Source organism: Stomoxys calcitrans, chromosome 3 (genome assembly GCF_963082655.1).
Source record: "Stomoxys calcitrans chromosome 3, idStoCalc2.1, whole genome shotgun sequence".
NCBI lineage: Eukaryota > Metazoa > Arthropoda > Insecta > Diptera > Muscidae > Stomoxys > Stomoxys calcitrans.
In genome coordinates, this window is record NC_081554.1 from 81,229,191 (window position 1) to 81,250,484 (window position 21,294).

At 38.2% G+C, this 21,294-nt stretch overlaps 1 protein-coding gene across 6 annotated transcripts in view; it reads left to right on the plus strand.

Annotated features, from left to right (window-relative positions):
- The first annotated feature begins 234 nt into the window (after nucleotides 1-234).
- Nucleotides 235-21,294, plus strand: part of LOC106084948 (sodium-dependent noradrenaline transporter) — a 54,948-nt gene continuing 33,888 nt past the window's right edge. For 4 of the 6 annotated variants that reach the window (XM_013248931.2, XM_059364206.1, XM_059364207.1 and 1 more), the window contains exon 1: nucleotides 235-374. The gene's annotated coding sequence lies outside the window, so the exon portion shown is untranslated. Of the gene's footprint in view, nucleotides 375-615; nucleotides 832-903; nucleotides 920-21,294 lie in introns of those variants that run through there. The other 2 variants (XM_013248932.2, XM_059364203.1) reach the window with 2 other exon arrangements.

The window sequence follows — 21,294 nt, forward strand, 5'->3', positions numbered from 1 at the left end:
TAGTAAAACCCCACAAATTACGACTCTGTTTGTTACTCACCACACAGCGTGCAACTTACAAACAAACACACGTGAGTGCAGAGCTATGGCTGCTACAATAAAACAAAAACAACAAAACAAGTAAGCTTAACAAACGAAGATATCAGGGAGCACCCCGACAAAGAAGAAACGAAAAAGACACAAAAACAAACAAATCGAAAAAAACAACAAAAGCCCCAATCAGTTTGTCGCTGTTGTTGTGGCTGTTTGCATTGAATGCAATAAAGACGTGCAACAAGTGAATTCTTTTCATTTTCAAACGTCAGAGAATAGTCGCAGAATACGCGTCGCGAAAGTGCACACGCATGAGAAAACAACTACGGCCGCCAGTGACAGTGAGTGTTTTTTGGTGATTGTGTCATGCTGACACTGAGGTCCAGTGAAATAGAAAAAAAAAATCCTAAAAAAAACAGCAATCAATCGCCACAGTGATAAAACGGAAATTGCTAATGGAGTTATTTAAGTTGCTATGCAGCAGCATTGAGTGTCAAGCGAAAGCGAAGCTAACGAAGAGCGGAAAAAAACATAGCAAGGGAGCAAATTTATCAAAGTGCCATGCAATTGGATTAAATTCATAAATTAATTAATAATGCTAATGCAATTAGCCATCGCAATGTCGCAGAGTTACACAAATATATATCTTAGAGCAATCAGTGATAAGAACATTCCTGGCACTTGCCCAGAATGAAAGTGAACTGCGTCAAATTGCCGAAATGAGAAAAAAAAACCCCAGATCAAAACAAACGATATGGTTATGGGGAGAACCTTCATGCCAGAAGTGTAAACAAAGAAGTAAACAAAACCGCAGGCTATTCGTGTCATTCGCCATAGGAGAGTTGAGTGAGACTACCTACGGTGAACCACCGAACGCCGAAAAGGGGTTAGCTAGCATTGTGTCAAGTTACTGGTGTGAACGGTGAACCGGTTTATTAACGCTACATCGAACCAGTATGCACAAGATTTGTTTGTTTTGTTTTAATTGCAAATGGTGTAGAATATAGACTTTATCGAAAGAAATGAGAAGTCTAAAAATAGTCTATTACAAAATTATTTTTTTTGGAATTTTTTAGGGTTTTATTCAACCGTTTATTTGGCATATTCGTAAAGTATGAAGTGAGGCATAGCGATTGGTAAGTGAAATCGCTTTTTAATTGCCTTTGTGCCGGCAGCTCTTATAAAGTACATCTTTAAACCAGTAAGGAAAGGCAAGAGTCGAGCGGAGTCGACTCTATAATACCCTACACCTACCCCACAATTGTAAATTCGGGCAATATTTAAATATACATGTATATAGAGGGTATATCTATATCTGAACCGACTTTCCAACAGATCGTTTGAATATTGTTGTTACTACGGCCATATAATAGCAAATCCGGCTATAAATATGTATGGCTGCTACATCCAAATTTGAGCCGATTTTGATGAAATGTTAAGATCAGTAACAAAACAATCCGTGGCAAATTGTGTATAGATCGGTGGACAAATAAAGCTACTACGACCATTTCAGTGCAAATCGGGCGATACATATATATGGGAGCTATATCCAAATCTGAACCGATTTGGATAAAATCTGGCAAATATGTTAGGATCAAAAACCAAACTGTCGTTGCCGAATTTCGTGCAGATCGGTTGAAAATTGTAGCTACTACGGTCATTTAAGTGCAAACCGGGCGATACATATATATGGGAGCTATATCTAAATCTGAACCGATTTTGATAAAATTTTGCAGATATGTTAGGATCAAAATCAAAACTGTCCTTGCCGAAATTTGTGCAGTTCGGCTGAAAATTGTATAGAGTTGCTCAAAAAGTAATTGCGGATTTTTTAAAAGAAAGTAAATGCATTTTTAATAAAACTTAGAATGAACTTTAATCAAATATACTTTTTTTACACTTTTTTCTAAAGCAAGCTACAAGTAACAGCTGATAACTGACAGAAGAAAGAATGCAATTACAGAGTCACAAGCTGTGAAAAAATTTGTCAACGCCGACTATATGAAATATCCGCAATTACTTTTTGGGCAACCCAATAGTTACTACGACCATTTAAGTGCAAATCCGGCGATACATACATATGGGAGCTATATAAAAATTTGAACCGATTTTGATAAAACCTTGCAGATATGTTAGGATCAAAAATAAAACCGTCCTTGCCGAAGTTTGTGCAGATCGGTTGACAATTTTAACTACTGCGGCCATTTAAGTGCAAATCGGGCAATACATATATATGGGAACTATATCTAAATCTGAACCGATTTGGATAAAATCTTGCAGATATGTTAGGATCAAAAACAAAACTGTCCTTGCCGAAGTTTGTGCAGATCGGTCGACAATTTTAGCTACTACGGCCATTTAAGTGCAAATCGGGCGATACATATACATGGGAGCTGTATCTAAATCTGAACCAGTTTTGATAAAATCTTGCAGATATGTTAAGATCCGTAGCAAAACAATCCGTGCCAAATTTTATGTAGATCGATGGAAAAATGTAGTTACTACGGGAAAATTTAGTTACGAACAAGTAAGAGCATGCTAAGTTCGGCCGGGCCGAATTTTATATACCCTCCACCATGGATTGCATTTGTCGAGTTCTATGCACAGTATCTCTTCTTAGTCAAGCAAAGAATATTGAATAAGAACTGTTGTGCTATTGGAGCTATATCAAGTTATAGTACGATTCGGACCATAAATGAATGCTGAACATGGTAGAAGTCATTATGTAATATTTCAGTACATTCGGATAGGAATTGCGCTTTATGGGGGCTCAAGAAGCAAATTCAGAAGATCGGTTTATATGGGAGCTGTATCAAGCTATTGATCGATTCAGACCATATTAGACACGTATGTTGAAGGTCATGAGAGAAACCGTTGTATAAAATTTATTCCAAATCGGATGAGAATTGCGCCCTCTAGAGGCCCAAGAAGTCAAGATCCCAGATCGGTTTATATGGCAGCTATATCAGGTTATGTACCGATTTGCGCCATACTCAACATAGTTATTGGAAGTCATAATAAAACACCTCATGCAAAATTTCAGCCAAATCGGATAAGAATTGCGTGCTCTATGGGCTCAAGAAGTCATGATCCAGGATCTGACAGCTTTACCAGGTTATGAACCGATATGAATAATACTCAACACAGTTGTTGAAAATAATACCAAAACACTACGAGCAAAATTTCTGCCACATTGGATAGGAATTGCGCCCTCTAGCGGCTCAAGAATTCAAGACCCAAGATCGGTTTATATGGCAGCTATATCAGGTTATTTATCGATTTATGCCATACTTCGCACAGTTATTGGAAGTCATAACAAAACACCTCATGCAAAATTTCAGCCAAATCGGATGAGAATTGCGCGCTCTATTGGCTCATGAAGTCAAGATCTAAGATCGGTTTATATGACAGCTATACTAGATTATGAACCGATTTGAACCATACTTAACACAGTTATTGGAAAAGATACCAAGACAATACATGCAAAATTTCAGTAAAATCGGATAGGAATTGCGCCCTCTAGAGGCTCAAGAAGTCAAGACCCAAGATCGGTTCATATGGCAGCTATATCATAACATGGACCGATTTGGCCCGACCTACAATAATAAAAAGTATTTGTGCAAAATTTCAAGCGGCTAGCTTTACTCCTTCAAAAATTAGCGTGGTTTTAACAGACAGACGGACGGACATGGCTAGATCGATTTAAAATGACATGACGATCAAGAATATGTATACTTTATGGGATCTCAGACGCATATTTCGAGGTGTTACAAACTGAATGACGAAATTAGTATACCCCCATCCTATGATGGAGGGTAAAAAAATGTATCGCCAAATCGGGCGATACATATATATGGGAAATATATCTAAATCTAAAATAGCGTCCGTCCTTGGGCCAAAAAAAGTGATTTATGCTAAATTTCGTGACGATTGGACAACAAATACGACCTGCATTTTGATAACAAGTGTACACAGACTCACAGACGGGCATGGCTAAATCGAACCAGGAAGTGATTCTAAGCCGATCGGTATACTTATCAATGGGTCTATCCCTTCTCTTTCTTAGCGTTGCAAACAAATGCTCAAACTAATAATACCCTGTACCACAGTGGTGGTGTAGGGTATAGAAAAGAACATTTTCGACAAGTTAGAAACTGATATTAGAAATATGCAAATAATATCCTACACCTACCCTAATAATGTGAAATTCTGCAATACCACTATATGGACCCAATATCTAATTTTGAACCGCTGTTCCTTAGGGGAATATTCTTGGGCAAGGTTTGCATTTGCGATAAAACAATAAGTGGGACCACCGCAACTCAGAGGTAAGCATATTCACTTTTGACGTTGAAAACAAAATCCCATGAAAAACATCGGACAACTTTTTCAGCGGTGTTTATCTCCGCCTAGTGCTAGCGACACTTGTGAGGTATGTATTTAGCAGAAAACTTTAAGCGGTTCTATTTTTCTGATTTGCGATACACTCATAAAAATACAGTGTTAGTATCTATAGCCACCGCAATTGATGCGGTGTTATGCTTAAGGCCCTCACATGAGTGGCGATCGGATGAAAGCTCGTACTTTAATTTCCATGCTTCGTTTCGTTGTACAAAAAAAAAGACGGTCCATTATCACTGAGCTTAAACTTGTATTGTATTGGGTTGCCCAAAAAGTAATTGCAGATTTTTTAAAATAAAGTAAATGCATTTTTAATAAAACTTAGAATGAACTTTAATCAAATATACTTTTTTTACTCTTTTTTTCTAATGCAAGCTAAAAGTAACAGCTGATAACTGACAGAAGAAAGAATGAAATTACAGAGTCACAAGCTGTGAAAAAATTTGTCAACGCCGACTATATGAAAAATCCGCAATTACTTTTTGGGCAACCCAATACAACACTCATGGATATGAGACAAGTATCCCTACTATTCTTCAATGGAATGTTAATGTGCAAATTCGCAATAAAATAATTCGTAATAAATTTCAGACAAGTCTGATAAAAATTGTAATAACTACGACCCTATAAGTATAAATAGAGCGACGTATAAATATAAGGGTGATTTTTTAGCTATTCTCTTTTTGGCAACATATAGACCGGTCCGTCGATTTAGGGTCTTGGACCCATAAAAGACACATTTATTATCCGATTTAGCTGAAATTTGGGACAGTGAGTTGTGTAGGCTCTTCCACATCTTTCTTCAAATTGGCTCCGATCGGTCCGGATTTGGATATAGCTGCCATATAGACCGATCTCGCGATTAAAAGTTTTAAGCTAATAAAAGGCGTATTTATTGTCCGATGTCGCCGAAATTTGGGACAGAGAGTTGTTAGGACCTTCGACATCCAATGTCGCTGAAATTTGGGACAGTGAGTTCTGTTGGGCCATTCGATATTCTTCTGCAACTTGGCCCAAACCGGTCCAGATTTGGATATAGTTGCCATATAGACCGATATCTCGATTTAAAGTCTTGGCCCCATAAAAGGCGCATTTATAATCCGATATCGCTGAAATTTGACACAGTGACTTATGTTAGGCTTTTCGACATTTGTGTCGTCGTATATGTTGTTATACACAACTGAACAATGACTTGTGCTTTTTAGCATTGGGTCCAAATTGAAACATATTTCGATATATTGTAGCTGCTATTGGGCATAAGGTATGCATTTTTCACCGGATTTTGACAAAAGGTGATTTACTTATCTACCCGAGGTGGTAGGTATCCAAAGTTCGGCCCGGCCGAACTTAACGCCTTTTTACTTGTTAGTATCTACCTTAGACAAACTAAATCGCTTTAAACATTATTTTAGGTTGCATATGTCAATGTATGCTAATTCAGATATGTCTTAATTGAGATCCAGAAAATTAAATCCCATCTGCTTCAATAGAGCGGAGCACTCATTTTCCTAGACCTCCCCAAGGATATATTGGTCCCGTATCTTAGAGCATTCACAGCTGCAATTTGTCACCACTTTTATCTGCTGGAACCAGATTGAAACCCGTTTATATGATCGGTATCCGTTCCAGTTTTCTAACCGGTTTACATGAGGCCTTTGTGTCTCTAATAACTAAAGCAAAATACATTTGGTTACATTTGTTGTTCTTGCAGCATTTATCTGCTGATTTTTTACTCAAATAGGAAAATCTCTTTGGCGCCTTGTTAGCTTTATTTTCTTTTTCATATTAACAAAATTTTATGCATGCTTTGTTATATGGTTCACATTGCAATCAAATGCATTGTTTGAAAATCCCTGTTGGCTGCCTTTGTTTGCTTTTAGCATTAGACTTTACCCCAGCTATGAGGTTCGCGGACTGACATCACATAAACTGTATGCATATGAAATGACGACCAACGTCAAGCAACAGCGGCAGTAGCACAGCCGCCAACGCCTACACCTTGTTTGGGAGGTCTTTGTTTTCTTTTGCAGATACCCAATCGATATTGACCGAAACGTCACAACAGAAAATCATAGACTGGGAAGCAGTACATGTGTGTACAATACATGTGTGGATACACTCAATGTACACTGATTGACATAGAGCTATCTATGCTGGCAGGTGTAGCCATATGCGTTTGTTTGCTTAGACGCCCCTTAATAAAAGTGGAAAAACGCCCAAAATTTCCACTTAAAATTTTTATATTGCTCTATTATGAGATAAGTGGAAAAGGGTATTGAATTATTTCAATTCACAGAAATGGGAGAGGGGACCAAAATATCAAATATCTTATTTAAATAGATTTTTTTATGTTTGCCAGAATACACGGTACTGCCGTTTATAGTGGATGTTATACATACACTAATGAAATACAACATTGCCATGTAGTTTCTAGTTGCAGACGCACGACCTATAGAATCTGGCAGTAAATGCAAGTTTATAGTTTAGGCACATATGTACAGGGTAGCTGACACATGAAGTGTTACCAGCTGAAACGACAAGATTTTTTTGTTTCTTTCTTATTATTGATTCAAATGACAACAAGTAAAAGTGTAATAAGTTCTGCAGCGCCGAAACTTATATAACCTCCATCATGGATCGCTTTTGTCAAATTCATGCCACGGTTTCTCTTTAAAGACAAAAGCTATTAATTAGCAAGTGATAGCGTGCTAAGTTCAGCGGGGCCGAATCTTGGGTACACACCACCAAGAATTCTGCTAAAAATTTGAACAAAATTAACTTAGTTGAAGGGCATTATTTTATCCTACATACCAAACTTCTGTTAAACAGCAAAAATGAAAGCTTCTAGGAACCAAACAAGGATGATCGAGAGACCAGTTTATATGGGAGCTATATCAGGTTACAGACTGATTTCGACCGTACTTGGGGCAGTTGTTGGAAGTAGTAGCAGAACACCGCATTCAAAATTTCAGCCAAATCAGACAAAAATTATCGCATGATGAATGTGGCTTTTATGGGTCAAAGACCCTAAATCGGCGAATCGGTCTACATGGCAGCTATATCAAAATCTATACTGACCTCGGCCAAATTGAAGAAGGATGTTGAAGGGCCTAACACAACTCACTGTCCCAACTTTCAGCAAAATCGGATAACAAATGTGGCTTTTATGCGTCTAAGACCCTAAATCCGCGGATCGGTCTGTATGGCAGCTATATCCAAATGTGGATCGATTTGTGCCATATTGCAAAAGTATGTCGAAGGGCTTAACCTTTCTCACTGTCCCAACTTTCAGCAAAATCGGATAATAAATGTGGCTTTTATGGGTCTAAGACTTTAAATCCGCGGATCGGTCTATATGACAGCTATATCAAAATCTGGACCGATCTGGGCCAAATTGTAAAAGTATCTCACGTGACCTACCAAAACTCACTGTCCCAAATTTCAGTCAAATCGCATGATGAATGTGGCTTTTATGGGTCAAAGACCCTAAATCGGCGGATCGGTCTATATGGCAGCTATATCAAAATCTATACCGACCTCGGGCAAATTGAAGAAGGATGTTGAAGGGCCTAAAACAATTCACTGTCCTAAATTTTGGCAAAATCGGATAATAAATGTGTCGTTTATGGACCTAAGACCCAAAATCGGCGGATCGGTCTATATGGCAGCTATATCCAAATCTATACCGATCTGAGCCAAATTGAAGAAGAATATGGAAGGGTCTAATACAACTGACTGTCCCAAATTTCAGAAAAATCGGACAATAAATGTGGCTTTTATGCGTCTAAGACCCTAAGTCGGCGGATCGGTCTATATGGGGGCTATATGAAGATATAGTCCGATATAGCCCATTTTCGAAGTTAACCTGCTTATAGACAAAAAAGGAATCTGAGCAAAATTTTAGCTCAATATTTCTATGTTTAAAGGCTATAGCGTGATTTCAACAGACAGACGGACGGACATGGCTAGATCGTCTTAGATTTTTACGCTGATCAAGAATATATAATAAGAATATATACAAGAATATAGGGTCAGAAATGGATATTTCAATGTGTTGCAAACGGAATGACAAAATGAATATACCACCATCCTTCGGTGGTGGGTATAAAAATATATTTTCCACATTGAACATTTTTATACCCTCCATCATAGAATGGAAGTTTACTGATTTCGTCATTCTGTTTGTAACACCTCGAAATATGAGTCTGAGACCCCATAAAGTATATATGTTAATAATTGTCATGTCATTTTAAGTCGATCTAGCCATGTACGTCCGTCCGTCTGCCTGTCGAAAGCACGATAACTTTCGAAGAGTGCAGCTAGCAGTTGAAATTTTTGCACAAATACTTCTTATTAGTATAGGTCGGTTCGGATTGTAATGGGCCAAATCGATCCATGGTTTGATATAGCTGTCATATAAACCGATCTTGGATCTTGACTTCTTGAGCCTCTAGAGGGCGCAATTCTTCTCCGATTTGACTGAAATTTTGCTTGAGTTGTTTTATTATGACTTTCAATAACTGTGCTAAGTATGGCGCAAATCTGTATATAACCTTATATAGCTGCCATATAAACCGACCTGGGATCTTGACTTCTTGAGACTCTAGAGGGCGCAATTCTCATCCGATTTTTCAGACATTTTATACAACAGCTTCTCCCATAACCTTAAACATACGTGTCTAATATGGTCTGAATCGATCAATAGCTTGATACAGCTTCCATATAAACGGATCTCATGATTTTGCTTCTTGCGCCTCTACAAGGCGCAATTCTTATCCGAATGAACTGAAATCTTACACAAAGACTTCTACAATGTTCAGCATTCATTTATGGTCCGAATCGGACTATAACTTGATATAGCTCTAATAGCATTACAGCTCTTATTCAATATTCTTGGTTAGGCTAAAAAGAGATACCGCGCATAGAACTCGACAAATGCGATCCATGGTGGAGGGTATATAAGATTCGACCCGGCCAAACTTAACACTTTTAAATACTTAATACTTGTTATTACTTGATAATACTATCTTATTTATCATACCCATAGAAACGTTTTCTATTTTAAAACAATAATTGAAATATTTATATTTAGTGTTTGGCGCCTCAAAAACTTTCACATTTTATTAATGTTGAATGTCAGAAAGAGATGCATAAGAAAATATGTCACTTTACCAGAAAAGGATGTGAAGATAATTTATATATAGGTAGCGAATTTGAACTTCGCACATAGACTGGTTGAGAGAATGAGAATTATATAAAAACATGCCGCAAGCAGAATTCTACTCCAATGCGTCATTTGCTTCATTTGCATCTTCTAAATATGTATGCATTAAGAAATGAAATAGAAGAAAAGCAAGTTAAGACTGCCGAAACTCTATATACGTGCATTACTCCATATTTTCCTTCACGGGGAAGGAAATAATGCATATTAAGAAATCGCAAACGACTCAAACTGCATGCCGTTAAGAGCAGAATTCTGCTTGCGGCATGTTCTTAGATAATTCTCATTTATTTATATCCACAAGCGCCACCAACCAATCTATGTGCGAAGTTCCAATTCTTTATCTCTATCAAAGCCCTGCACAAAACCATTCATTGGTGTCTGTGTTTCGCTGAACTCGTGAACACTGAACCCACATGATGTTGTATTTCAAGACTATTGAAGAGCAAGACACGAACAAGTTGCTGTTGTGGAGATAATCTTTAAAAACAACCACAATTCAGTACTTGGGAGTATTTTTATCTCGAATTTGTAGCCGCTACAGTACAGAGTTTTGGGAGTCGGATATCTTGTCTTAGACGAATTTTTCGAGGTGTTACAAACGGAATGACGAAATTTGTATACCCCATCCAATGGTGGAGGGTATAAAACCAATTTTTATACCCTCCATTAGCTGACCCGGGCCCGCTCCGCTGCGCCTTCTTTTACTTTATATGGAACGAAAGTTTCCTTGGAATATTTATTTTGGACAATTAAAGATCTTTTAGTGATATACCATGCTAACTTGACTAACAGTTTAACAATATAAGTGCCTTTATCTGAATCCCACATGAACTTTATTGGTCTACGAATTTAAGTTTGGATGTAAGGTGTACTTCATTCTTAAAATACTTCATTTCAGCCCGGTATTCTCATGATGTCTGATTTAGTGGTGTTTTCCCCAGATACTTGGCCCTGAAAAAATATCAGCATCGTGCGCTTCTCCCAAATACCATTTATTTAAACCCCATATTGCCATTGGCTTTGAGGCGAGTTTACTGGATGAGGCGTCACCCAAACACATGGCCCCAAAATACGTTATCAAATTCGTTTTCTAATCTCAAATACCTTTCATTTGAGCCACATATTGGCATGGTCGAAAAATTTTTTCCTTTGGGGGTGTTTTGGGAAAAGGGTGAAGTCCTAAATACATGGTCCTACATTTGGATATCACATTCGTATTCTACTCGCAAACACATTTCATTTGAGTCCCATATTGTCGTGATTGGTCTAAATATATGTTTGGTCGGTTTTAGGGTGAGGCAGCTCCCCTAGGTACCCCATCCGAAATTTGGATACCAAATTTTTATTTTTAAGGTACTATATAAGAGCACACAAAATTTTGCTTAAATCGCACCACCCATCTCCAAGATCTGGCGTTTCTGAAAATTAGGGTAAGGGGAAGGGTCCGCCCCCCCTTCAAATATCAAAAAATTTAGTACCCTATTTTCACCACGGGGTCATTATGCACCATCTGTGAAAATTTCAAGAAAATCGGTTCAGCCGTTTCTGAGTCTATAAGGAACACACAAACATACAAACATACAAACAAACAAACCTACAAACAAACACAAATTGATTTTTATATATAAGATTATAGGATGGGGTATACAAATTTCGTCATTCCGTTTTTAACACCTCGAAATACTCGTCTAAGACCCCATAATGTTTATATAGTCTTGTCGTCATGACATTTTAAATCGATCTAGCCATGTCCGTCCGTCCGTGTGTCTGTCGAAAGCTCGCTAACTTTCGCACAAATACTTCATATTAGCGTAGGTCGGTTGGGATTGTAAATGGGCTATATCGGCCCATGTTTCGATGTACCTCCCACGTAAACCGATTTTGGATTTTGACTTTTTGAACCACTATAGGGCGCAATTCTCTTCCGATTTGATTGAAATTTTGCACATGGTATTTTGGTATCACTTGCAACAACTGCGCTAAGTATGGTCCAAATCGGTTTATGTTTTGATATAGCTGCCATATAAACCGATCTTGGGTTTTGATTTCTTGAACCTCTAGAGGGCGCAATTCTCGTCCGATTTAAATGAAATTTTGCACATAGTGTTTTGATAGCACTACCAAGTATGATTTAAATCGGTTAATAATCTGGTATAGCTGCCATATAAATCGATCTAGGATCTTGATTTCTTGAGCCTAAAGAGCGCGCAATTCTCATCCGATTTGGCTGAAATATTGCATGATATGTTTTGTTATGACTTCCAACAACTGTGCTAAGTATGGCGCAAATTGGTACATAACCTGATATAGCTGCCATATAAACCGAACTATGATCTTGACTTCTTGAGCCTCTAGAGGGCGCAGTTCTCATCCGATTTGGAAGAAATTTTGTACAACGGCTTCTCTCATGACCTTCCATATATGTGTCTAATGTGGTCTGAATCGATCTATAGCCTGATACAGCTCCCATATAATCCGATCTCTATTTATTACTTCTTGAGACCCTAAAGGGCGCAATTCTTATACGAATTGGCTGAAATTTAACACACTTCTACTATGGTCTCCAACATTCGATTCAATTATGGTCCGAATCGGATCATAACTTGATATAGCTCCAATATTAAAGAAATTCTTTTTTTTTATCCTTTGTTTGCCTATCGGGAAAAGAACTTGACAAATGCAATATATGGTGGAGGGTATATAAGACCCGACCCGGCCGAATTTGGCACGCTTTTACTTGTTGATTATAAAGATTGTCATTTTCGTTACTTAACCATAAATTTATATAGCAGACCTCGTATGTAGTTGATTAAAAACTGCCCCTCGTACTGTAGTTGACTTGAGAATCAAAGCAAAACTCAACGCATTCATTCAGTTTCCTCCTATGACTACAAGAAAAAAAAACGCTTTAGTGTTTTGAAAGCCATATATAGATATGGCATCTTTGCTGTTATTTCTTGGCTTATCTGTGGTATTTGTTTAAAAATATAATTTATTTACTTTTTTTATATATATCAGTCTATATAACATGTATACAAATATGTACACTTTTTTTTGTTTTGTGTGCGTTTTCTTGTGGTGGTCGGTCAATGGCTCTTTGTTTCCAATAAGTTTTCCATGTCACACACACACACACACACACACCCATACATAAACGCCAATTATCACACCTCCAATCTGCCCCCAAAGATCTTCCGCCATCAGCACACCCAGATGACTGCTTAAAATTTATTCCAAATGAATTGTTTTCGTTTTTTTTTTGACGAAATAGAATAAATTAAAGTGCAAAAATAAATAACAAAAAAAAGTTATAAAATATGCATAACAAAGTGATGGCTATAAATACAGACATGCGCCAGCCATGGTGTTTGGCTTATTCCCTTGAGTGTGGAACAAAACAAATCCTTCAGATATGATAAATAAATTACATTGCGCGGAACAAATGACACGCGGATGCGATACTTGCAATGAACTAAGCTGCGTAGTGCAATTTATGTTACAATTATGACATTGAAATTCTAAGTTTTAAGTGTAGTGGAAGCACGTTCACAGTAAGGAAAGATTCATCACTGGCGGCAAATGGTTTATTGATGTGGAGTACTTAGAATCCTTACACTTTATGAGTTTAATTAATTTTCCAGAAGTCCTTCAATTTTTGCATTTGATAACCCTTTATTACTAGAATGGTGAAGTATGTTGACTATGTAATCTTGATATGAGATATCGATTTGTGAAACAAACATAGGCAAACAAAGCAAATCATAGCATTTCGAAATCAGTAAACCTGTAAGGAAGGCCAAAAGTCGGGTTGTGCCGACTGTATAATACCCTACACCTACCCTATAAGTACGATGTGGGACATATATCCAATTCTGAACCAATTTTGATGGACCTCGGCGAGAAAATGTGTTCAAACTGTAAAAACTACTGTTGACAAATGAAAAAATTATGGAAAATTACCCACAATCTGACGAACGTATAAAAGGGAGCTATAACTAAATCTGAACCGATTCCGAGTAAACTTCTTAGATAATGTGGTAGTTGTCAAGGAAAGTGTTGTGCAAAATTTTGGCAAGATTGGTCAATAAATGCGCTTGCAGGGGCTTTTGGGGTGAAAATCTGGGGCGATTTCTATAAAATTCACCTGTAATATTGAGAGTCATAAGAACATCCTTCCTGAAAAATTTCGACAGAATCGGGTAACAAATGAGCAGTTTTGTGCAATATTTCTCAAAATCGGACGAACATATATATGGGAGCTATACCTAAATCTGAACCGATTTCGAACAAACTCCTCAAGTACTGTGGGAGTCGTCACGGAAAGCGTTTTGCAAAATTTTGGCAAGATGGATCAACAAATGCTCTTGCTGTGACTCTAGAAGTTAAAATCGGGCGATAAATATATATAAGAGAGCTATATCTAAATCTGCACCGATTTCCATGAAATTCACCAGCAATGTCAAGAGTCGTAAAAAAATCCGTCCTGCCAAATCTCTAACAAATGACCATTTTATTGCATTATTACTGAAAATCGGACGAACATATATATGGGAGCTATATCCAGATCTGATCCGATTTTTTCCAATTTCAATAGGATCGGATGAAAACTGCAACTTTTACTTTGTACATAATATAACATTGACAGACAGACATAAAATCAGAAAGTGATTCTGGACCCTCCACCGTTAGCCTAAACACACCACCCAAAATTAAAGGTTGACCGATAAGGACAACATGGGTATGAAATGGAAATTATGCAGGAGTAGATAACGCATCTGGAATACAAATTCATGTCGAAGTATAGGGGGTCAAAAACGCCCAAAATGGACACATTTGCCAATCGCGGATATGTGGCACTCGGTTTGTTTGTTCCGTATAGACTGAAAAACGGCAGAACCGATTTTCTCGAAATTTTCGCATATTATGTAGGTCTGGAAGGAAACATAGGCTATATAATTTTTCGGTATCGGAAGGGGGACGGACTCTCTTCCTCATGCCAAAAACACAACCCAAAATTAAAAGTGGACCGATCGGAACAATATAGGTATCAAATGAAAGGTATTGGGGAGTAGAATACGAGTATGGTATTTAAATTTGAGTTTAAGTTCTCATAGGGCCGCCCAAACCCCAAAACTCGCCAAAACAGACATATTGGACGTTCAATTCAATATGGGGCTCAAATGAAAGGTATTCGGGAGTAGATTTCGAATCTGACATACAAAATCAGATCGAAGTATAGGGGGTCACGCCACCCTAAAAAACGACATTAGACCCATTATGACTATGATGGCTGAACCGATTTTCTTAAAATTTTCATAGATTGTGTACGTTTGTCTTGAAGGCAGCATAGGCTATATAATTTTTAGATATCGTGTGGAGGCGGACCTTCCTCCTCATCCCAAAAACGCCACCCCTATCCGAAAGTGGTCCAATGGTCACAATAAGGGTATCAAATGAAAGGTATTGGAGACCAGAAAACGAATATGGCATTAAAATTTGAGTCCAAGTATTCAGCCGCCCACACCCCAAAACTTCTCTAAACAGTTATATCTGAAATTCATGTCAATATGGGACCCAAAATAAAAGGTATTAAGGAGTAGATTACGAATATGACATTAAAATTTACGTTGAAGTCCGGGTGGTGCTTTTCCTCCTAAAGGTACGTCAAATGGGTTATTTGACCCATTATGACAATATGGGACTCAAATGAAAGGTAGTTGAGTGTAGAAAACGAATTTGATATCCAATTTTGGAACCAAGTATTTTGGGGTACGCGCTAAATCAACTTTTTGGTGGCGAACACAAAAGGAAGTTTATTTACAGCTATTTGTATGAATTCTTTTATTTTTAAAAGCCGATTTTTCAACATCTTTTTGCTCAATCGACTTTCAAAGTTCTATTGTCAGAATTTTTTGTTTTCAAAGTTTTTTTGAGATACACATACGGCAAATTGTATTCAAATGTTGGATAACCTGCAATGCACCATTCTTACTAGCATTACAACTGAAATTGAGTAATAAATATTTTTAATCGTTTTTGGCTTTTGCCTTATTTTCTTGCTATTTGGCATCTCTGTAGACACGAAAGCATTTGAATATTGTCATTTTTGCTGAGATTGCTTATCAAATGAGCAAAAATCCGCGCTACTTTGTAGATGAACTAGTCACACATAAAGATTGTGCGTATGTTAATTGTGCCTATAAAGAAATTATCAGTCAACGACAGCGATGAATGACAACAATAGAGCACAAGTGTCTTCACTAGCAGACAGAAGTCTATCATTCTAAGTAGGAAATACACATATAATTTGACGATGTGCTTATAAATAATGAAAGTGATGAAATTTACTAGTTTTGGTCCATGTGTGGGAAATATATGGCACGCGACAAACGGTGGTCTGCGAAAAATATTTCCTCTGCCCAAAACGAAAAGTGCCAGAATGCAAAAATCTAAATTTGAAATCTCGCCATTTCAGTATGTCATGGAAAAACTACATTCATTCTAATTTTTATACCAACCACCGAAGCATTGGGGTATATTCATTTTGTCATTCCGTTTGGAACACATTGGAATATTCATTTCCGACCCTACTTTATATATAAAATTAAATTTGTGTTTGTTTGTTTGTCGGTTTATTTGTTTGTTCCGTATAGACACAAAAACGGCTAAACCGATTACCTTTTCACCGACCGGTAACCGATTAATATAGGCTGTATAATTTTTTGATATCGGAAGGGGGGCGGACCCTCCCCCTTACCCCAAAACTACTGCCCAAAAATAAAAGTGGACCGATCGGGACAGTATGGGACTCAAATTAAAGGTATTCAGGAGTAGAGTACGAATTTCATATTCGAAATTGGGTCCAAGTAACTGGGGGCCGCCCCAATCCCAAAACCCCCTAAGATAGGTTTTTGGACGATCATGATAATATGGGACTCAAATGAAAGGTATTCGTGAGTAGATTACGAATATGGTCAGGAAGGAGAAATAGGTTTTATAATTTGTTGATTTCGGATGGAGGTGGACCTTCCCCCTTTACCCAAAAACACCATCCAAAATCAAAAGTGAAGCGATCGGAACAATATGGGTATCAAATGAAAGGTATTGGAAAACAGAATACGCATATGGTATTAAAATTTGAGTCTAAGTACCCATTGGTTCGCTCCAAACCTAAAATTCCCCAAACAGACATATTGGGCGTTCATGTCAATATGGGCCTTAAATGAAAGTTATTCGGGAGTGGATTAAGAATCTGGCATACAAAATCGGATCGAAGTATAGTGGTCCCCCTTCCCTCCAAAATGCTTTAAATGGGCATGTGACCCATCATGACTAAATGGGACTCGGTTTTTTTGTTTGTTCCGTAGAATCAAAAGCAGCTGAACCGATTTTCTTAAAATTTTCATAGCCTACATAATTTTTAGATATTGGATGGGGGCGATCCCTCCCCCTACCCCTACAACGAAATCCAAAACCAAAAGTGGACCGATGGGCACATTATGGGTATCAAATGAAAAGTATTCGACAGTAGATTACAAATATGGAGTAAATAAGTAAGAAGGCGTTAAGTTCGGCCGGGCCGAACCTTGGATACCCACCACCTCGGGTATATATGTGAACCACATTTCGTCAAAATTCAGTGAAAAATGCATACCTTATGCCCCATAGCAGCTCTATAGATATCATCCGATTTAGACCAAATGCTTATAAGTACATGTCATTGTTCAACCGAGAGATCGGTCTATATGGCAGCTATATCCAAATCTGGACCGATCTGAGCCAAATTGAAGACAAATATCGAAGGGCCCAACATAAGTCATTGTCCTAAATTTCGGCGACATCGGACAATAAATGCGCTTTTTATGGGCCCAAAACCTTAAATCGAGAGATCGGTCTATATGGCAGCTATATCCAAATCTGAACCGATCAGGGCCAAACAGAAGAAAGATGTCGAAGGGCCTAAGGCAAATCACTGTCCCAAATTTCAGCAAAATCGGATAATAAATGTGGCTTTTATGGGCCTAAGACCATAAATCGGAGGATCGGTCTATATGGCAGCTATATCCAAATTTGAACCGATCTAGGCCAAATTGACGAAGGATGTCGAAGGGCCTAACACAACTCACTGTGCCAAATTTCATCCAAATCAGATATTAAATGTGGCTTTTATGGGCCTAAGACCCTAAATCGGAGGATCGGTATATATGGCAGCTATATCCAAATTTGAACCGATCTAGGCCAAATTGACGAAGGATGTCGAAGGGCTCAACGCAACTCACTGTCCCAAATTTAGCAAAATCGGATAATAAAATTGGCTTTTATGGGCCTAAGACCATAAATCAGAGGATCGGTCTATATGGCAGCTATATCCAAATCTGGACCGATCTTAGCCAAATTGACGAAGGATGTCGAAGGGCCCAACGCAACTCACTGTCCCAAATTTCAGCAAAATCGGATAATAAATGTGGCTTTTATGGGCCTAAGACCCTAAATCGGCGGATCGGTCTATATGGGGGATATATCAAGATATACTCCGATATAGCCCATCTTCGAACTTAACCTGCTTATGGACAAAAAAAAGAATCTGTGCAAAATTTCAGCTCAATATCTCAAATTTTAAAGACTGTAGCGTGATTTCAACAGACAGACGGACAGACGGACGGACATGTCTAGATCGTCTTAGATTTTTACGCTGATCAAGAATATATATACTTTATAGGGTCGGAAATGGATATTTCGATGTATTGCAAACGGAATGACAAAATGAATATACCCCCATCCTTCGGTGGTGGGTATAAAAATTAGGTCCAATTAATGGGAGGTCGCCCCACCCCTAAGTACCCCCAAACGGGAATAAAAGGAAGGTTTTTTGGAATAGATTACAAATATGACATTAAAATTTGTGTTCAAGTATAGGTGGCGAGTTGCTTTCACAATATCAAATAGGTTGATTGACCCATTATGACAATATGAGACTCAAATGAAAGGTATTTGAGAGTAGAGAACGAATTTGATATCCAATTTTGGAGCCAAGTGTTTGGGGTACGCCCTAAACCACCCCCTAAACTGAACTTAATTTCCGATTATGGCAATATGGAGCTCAAATCAACGGTATTTGGGAGTAAAGATCGAATTTGATATCTATTTTCAGGGCAAAGTTCAGGTGGCCCCAAACATTTCATATTTACTGACCATGGCAATATGAGGCTCTCATTAAATGGATTTGGGAGTGCAGCACGAATTTGATATCCATATTTGAGTCGAAATGTCTGAGTGCCATTACTCTCCTAAAAAGCACTTCTCATTACCCTAATTTTCAAAAACACCAGATTTCGGAGATTAGTAATGCGATTCGTTCGAATTCTTTTTTAGGACAAAGTGCCTAGGGTCAATCCCACCCTCAAACAGAATTTATTTACCGATCATGTCATTATGGGGCTCATATAAAATGTAACTTAAAGTAGAGCACGAAGCGTATATTCACATTAAGGGCCAAGTGTCTCTCTAAACCGGAAATATTTACTAATACTATTGTATAATATAGGACCCAAAAGAAAAGGTATTTGGGAGTGGAGTAAAAATTACCCAGGAACAGAGAAGGGGCACACTTCTCATACATCATTGAAAGCTTCTCGATTCAAGTTTAAACTCAATGATAAGGGATTTTTATACCCACCACCGAAGGATGGGGTATATTCATTTTGTTATCCCGTCTGCAACACATCGAAATATCCATTTCCGAACCTATAAAGTATATATATTCTTGATCAGCGTAAAAATCTAAGACGATCTAGACATGTCCGTCCGTCTGTCTGGTGAAATCACGCTACAGTCTTTAAAAATAGAGATATTGAGCTGAAACTTTGCATAGATTCTTTTTTGTCCATAAGCAGGATAAGTTCGAAGATTGGCTGTATCGGACTATATCTTGATATAGCCCCTATATAGACCGATCCGCCGATTTAGGGTCTTAGGCCCATAAAAGCCACATTTTTTATCCGATTTTGATAAAATTTGGGACAGTGAGTTGTGTTAGGCCCTTTGACATACTTCGTCAATTTGGGTCAGATCGGTCCAGATTTGGATATAGCTTCATATAGACCGATCCTCCGAATTAGGGTTTTAGGCCCATAAAAGCCACATTTATTATCCGATTTTGCTGAAATTTGGGATAGTGAGTTGTGTTAGGCCTTTCGATATCCTTCGTCAATTTTGCTCAGATCGGTCCAGATTTGGATATAGCTGCCATATAGACCGATCCGCCGATTTAGGGTCTTAGGCCCATAAAAGCCACATTTATTATCCGATTTTGCTGAAACTTGGGACACTGAGTTGTGTTAGGCCCTTTGACATACTTCGTCAACTTGGGTCAGATCGGTTCAGATTTGGATATAGCTGCCCTATAGACCGATCCTCCGAATTAGGGTTTTAGGCCCATAAAAGCCAAATTTATTATCCGATTTTGCTGAAATTTGGGACCGTGAGTTGTCTTAGGCCCTTCGACATCCTTCATGAATTTGGCCTAGATCGATTCAGATTTGGATATAGCTGCCATATAGACCGATCCTCCGATTTAGGGTCTTAGGCCCATTAAAGCGACATTTATTATCCGATTTTGCTGAAAGTTCGGACAGTGAGTTGTATTAGGCCCTTCGACATCCTTCTTCAAATTGGCCCACATAGGTTCAGATTCGGAGTGAAAGGTAGTTTACATATGTACCCGAGGTGGTGGGTATCCAAAGTTCGGCTCGGCCGAACCTAACGCCTTTTTACTTGTTAGATATCGTATAGAGGCGGTCCCTGCCCCTTACCCCAACAACGCCATCCAAAACCAAGAGTGGACCGATAGGCACAATATGGGTATCAAATAAAAGGTATCGGGGACTAGAAAACAAATATCGTATAAAAGTACTCAGCGGGCCTCCCCAATCCAAAAACTCCTCTAAATAGATATATTCGACGTTCATGTCAATATGGGCCTCAAATGAAAAGTATTCGACAGTAGATTACAAATATGGCATAAAAAGTTAGGTCGGAGTAATAGGAGGTCGCCCCACCCTCAAATGGGCTTATTAACCGACCATATCTATATTACGAACTGACATTATAATTTGAGTTCAAGTCGATTTTCTTTCCAAAAATAAGTGAAATATTATATAGATTGACCATTATTTGAGAGTGGAAAACGAATTTGATATCCAATTTTGGAGCCAAGTGTTTGGGGGTAGGCCCTAAATCGACCCCTAAACTGAACTTAATTTCCGAATCTGGCAATATGGAGCTCAAATCAACTGTATTTGGGAGTAAGGAACGAATTTGATATCTTTTTTCATGGAAAAGTGCCGGTGGCCGCCTCAGCCCCTAACCACCCTCCAAACATTTCTTATATACCTACCATGGCAATATGGGATTCACGTTAAATGGATTTGGGAGTGCAGCACGAATTTGATATCCATATTTGAGTCGAAATGTCTGAGTGCCATCCCTCCCCTAAAAAGCACTTCGCATTACCCTAATTTTCAAAACCACCAGATCTCGGAAATTGGTAACGCGATTCATTCGAAATTTTTTTGCACTCTCACAGTCAAAACAAAACATGGTTTCTATTGTTGGGGTCGGATGCCTCGGGGGCCGTC